The sequence below is a fragment of the Lactuca sativa genome, chromosome 5, assembly GCF_002870075.4.
Source record: "Lactuca sativa cultivar Salinas chromosome 5, Lsat_Salinas_v11, whole genome shotgun sequence".
NCBI classification, from domain to species: Eukaryota; Viridiplantae; Streptophyta; class Magnoliopsida; order Asterales; family Asteraceae; genus Lactuca; species Lactuca sativa.
Window position 1 is genome coordinate 11,065,654 of NC_056627.2, and position 4,652 is coordinate 11,070,305.

The 4,652-nt window shown below is 44.0% G+C and overlaps 1 non-coding gene across 1 annotated transcript; it reads right to left on the reverse strand.

The window, feature by feature from the left end:
• Nucleotides 1–711: 711 nt before the first annotated feature.
• Nucleotides 712–818, reverse strand: LOC128126478 (small nucleolar RNA R71). The gene has a single exon (XR_008224474.1). It is a non-coding gene; the product is annotated as a small nucleolar RNA R71 (small nucleolar RNA).
• Between the last annotated feature and the right edge of the window lie 3,834 nt (nt 819–4,652).

Genomic DNA, 4,652 nt, shown 5'->3' on the forward strand with positions numbered 1-4,652 from the left:
TTTTTACGTTTTTTTTATTTGATTAATTTCAGGACTCTCATGACCAGAGGAGCAAACACACCACTGGTACCTCCGTTTGAAGATCCCAAATCCGAATTGAAAAGAAACAAAGGGAAGGACGTGGAGAGTTCAAGCACACCAAAGAAATCACCATTGTCCAACTTGAAGACTGTTTTTGGGAAAAAGAAGAGCAGTAAATCAGGAGCTTCTAGCGCTTCCTTGACAATTGAGGAGCCAATCCAAGAAGATATTGGATACGAGACCGAGGAAGAAGAGGAGGCAACGTACGAACAAGAAACCGGATCGGAGGAAGAGTTAGCATTCACTATGGCTAACATTGATGAAATTCCTATGGGGGAATGGAAGAAGAGGATGCGCGACGACCATGGCCCGGGACTTGTGCAACCCGCAATTCCTGCAACTGCTACCTTCGAACTAAAAGGTCATATCCTAGCTGCGCTTAAGGAAATACCTTTCTATGGGAAAGATCATGAAGATGCCTACAAACATTTGGATGAAGTAAATGATGTTGCTGACTATTTCAACATTCCAAATGTAACCCGCGAAACTCAACTACTTCGGATGCTTCCGGTAACCTTCAAGGGTGTTGCTAAAGACTGGCTCAAATCACTTCCTCCCGGGTCAGTCACTACTTGGGCCAAAATGAAGGAAGAATTTATAGATCACTTTTGCCCACCATCCAAAATAGCCAAACTCAAGAAGGCCATTGCAAACTTTGAACAACAAGCTGGAGAATCTTTATATGAAGCATGGGAGAGGTACAAAAGTTTACTACGAAATTGCCCACACCATGATCTAAACAGCCAGCAAGAAGTTTCCATCTTTTATGATGGAGTTAATGTCACAACCCGGCAGTTGCTAGACTCACAAGGCCCACTTACAAAGAAGCCACCCCCGGTGATTAAAGAATTAATTGAAGAATTCTCTAAACACTCTAGAGAATACCACAACCCTAGGAATGATGTCACGAGGGGAGCCGCGTACGCTGCTACTGAAGATTTATCCGCGGTCATGGCCATGTTAAAAACCATGGATAGGAGAATGGACAAAATGGATCAAACTATCCATGCCATACGGGTGGGTTGTGAAAACTGCAATGGACCTCACCTCACTAGGGATTGTGATTTAGATGAGCACGGCAACAAAAAGGCACAAGTATGCTATTCGAGCGGTGACCGGTATGATGAAGACTGGTGAAAACAAAAGAAGGAGTGGCTGCCTTACGAAGAGTACAAGAAGGCCAAGGAGGAGAAGTATAGACAAAAAGGAAGAGGCTTTTACCAAAAGGAGGAGCCGGTGCAAGAGAAGAAGCCAAGCTTGGAAGATATGCTAACTAAATTTGTGGCTGCTTCCGAGAAAAGACACAGTGACCACGATGCTGCTATCCAAGAAACAAGAACAATGCTCAGGAACCAGCAAGCATCCATCCATAATATAGAAACTCAGCTTGGGCAACTCGCTCAACAACTAAACCAAAGGTCACCGGGAGAGCTTCCTAGCAAAACAGAGAACAACCCACGAGGCGCGCAAGTGAATATTGTTACCACAAGAAGTGGGAAGATTATTACTCCCTTGACCCCCATTCGAACTGAAGCGAACAAGGACTCACAGAAGGAAGAAACGGAAGTACAAGTTGAAAACCAACATTCACAATCTGAGAGCCCTACTCGCCGAGTAGAACCGATGGACTCGGCGAGTACATCTAAAAAAACTAATGATCAGCCACCCTTGAAACCATACCAGCCTCCAATGCCATACCCAGCCCGAGCCAAGAAGGAGAAGCAGGAAGAGGAATTTCAGAAGTTCCTTGATCATATTAAAACTCTTCAAATAAACATTCCTTTCATTGAAGCCGTTATGCAAATGCCCAAGTATGCAAAATTCCTTAAGGAACTCCTTACTAATAGAAGAAAGATGGAAGAGGTGCAGAAAGTAGTATTGAATGAGAATTGCTCCGCCGCCATGCTAAACAAATTACCAAAGAAGAAGGGTGATCCGGGGAGCTTAACTCTACCTTGCCAATTTGGCAACTTGGCAGCAATTCATGCTTTAGCTGATTCTGGAGCGAGTGTGAACCTTATGCCGTACTCGTTCTTCAAAAAGTTGGACCTCCCGGAGCCAAGGCCAATTCGAATGGCAATTCATTTGGCAAACAAGACGGTTACTTTCCCAAGAGGCATATGTGAAGATTTATTAGTGAAAGTAGACAAATTTGTCTTCCCAGCTGACTTCATCATTCTCGACATGGAGGCGGATCCGCAAGTACCAATCATCCTTGGAAGACCCTTCCTCAACACCGCTAGCACCATCGTAGATATGAGAGATTCAAAGCTCACATTGCGAGTTGGGGACGACTCAGTAACATTCGGGGTAGACCAAGCCATGAAATACTCAAGGACTAGTGACGACACGGCGTTCTCAATCGACATGCTTGACGAGTTATGGGAAGAAGACATACCTGAAAATTCCAGCAAGTTTGCAGCTTTGGAAGAAGTATTTGACCCAGAAAAAGATTTAATAGAGATTGAAAGACTATTGGAGGAAGCAGAGTATGAAGAACTAAAAAACCAAGCTGAAAACCCTACTCGCCGAGTAGACTCGATCTACTCGCCGAGTTCACCTAAAGAAATGTCAGCAGTCGCGAATACTGCCATCAACTCGCCGAGTACCACACCTGCACTCGGCGAGTCTGCCACTATGCAGAATAAATTGGAGCTCAAAACACTGCCGGACCATCTGGAATACGCCTTCCTGGAAGAAGGAAATCAGAAGCCAGTGATTATAGCCGCAGATCTCTCCAAGACGGAAAAGGAAGAGCTTGTACGGGTGTTAAAGACGAGGAAAAGAGCCATCGCATGGAGCATCTCCGACATAAAGGGAATAAGTCCATCCTACTGCTCTCACAAAATCAACTTAGAAGAAGGAGCCAGGCCGGTGGTGCAGCATCAAAGAAGATTAAACCCGAACATGCAAGAAGTCGTCAAAAAGGAGGTGGTCAAGCTTTTGGATGCAGGAATCATCTATTCCATCTCCGATAGCCCATGGGTGAGTCCGGTCCAGGTGGTGCCCAAAAAAGGAGGAATGACGGTCATTACCAACGACAAGAACGAGTTAATTCCAACACGAACGGTAACCGGTTGGCGAGTGTGCATCGATTATCGCAAGCTAAACGATGCCACTCGCAAAGACCATTTTCCCCTTCCTTTCATAGACCAAATGTTAGAAAGACTATCGGGCCATAGCTACTATTGCTTCTTAGATGGGTTTTCCGGGTATTTCCAAATACCCATAGACCCAATGGACCAAGAAAAGACCACCTTTACATGCCCCAGTGGGACCTTCGCCTATAGACGCATGCCATTTGGACTATGCAATGCACCTGCGACATTTCAAAGGTGCATGACCGCCATATTCCATGATATGGTGGAAAAATTCATGGAGGTCTTTATGGATGACTTTTCTGTCTTCGGATCTTCTTTCAATGACTGCCTCACAAATCTTGACTCGATGCTTGCTAGATGTGAGAAAACCGACTTGGTCCTAAATTGGGAAAAGTGTCATTTCATGGTCAAAGAGGGTATAGTATTGGGACATAAAGTCTCTCAAAAAGGAATTGAGGTGGATCGGGCAAAGATAGACACCATTGCTAAATTACCCCCACCAACTAATGTGAAGGGCATTAGAAGTTTTTTGGGACACGCAGGTTTTTACCGGCGTTTTATTAAAGATTTTTCCAAAATTACGAAACCTCTAACACAATTATTATTAAAAGATGCACCCTTTAATTTCACTAAAGAGTGTTTAGAGGCATTTGACCTTTTAAAAGAAAAATTAACTAATGCCCCAATCATTATAGCCCCAAATTGGGATTTACCCTTCGAAATCATGTGTGATGCTAGTGACTATGCACTAGGAGCGGTCCTTGGACAAAGGGTTGATAAGCATTTTCAACCCATTTATTATGCAAGCAAGACCTTGAATCCTGCCCAAGAGAATTATACCACTACTGAAAAAGAACTGTTAGCCGTAGTTTACGCTTTTGATAAATTTCGCCCTTATTTGGTTTTATCTAAAACCACTGTTTTTACTGACCACTCGGCTATCAAGTATTTGTTTTCCAAACAGGATGCCAAGCCAAGACTAATACGATGGGTGCTGCTTCTTCAAGAATTCGATATAGAGATACGAGATAAGAAAGGAATGGAGAACGTAGCGGCCGATCATTTATCTAGGCTCGAGAACCCAGCATTGCAAGAAGATAAGGATGGAGACGACTTTCCGGATGAATACATTATGGTGTCCGTGGGAGAAGAGCCATGGTTCGCGGATATAGCTAACTATTTAGCTACCAAGTACGTCCCGAAGGATTATAGTAGTCAGCAAAAGAAGAAATTCTTTTCGGAGATCAAATATTACTTTTGGGATGATCCATACCTCTTCCGAAGCTGCGCGGATGGAATTATACGAAGATGTGTGTTCGGAAAGGAGAGTCGAAAAATACTAGAGCACTGCCATAGCGGGCCCACGGGAGGACATCATGGACCACACTATACCGCAAAGAAGATCTTTGACATTGGGTTCTATTGGCCTACAATCTTCAAAGATGCAGCCCAATATGTCAAAGAATGCGA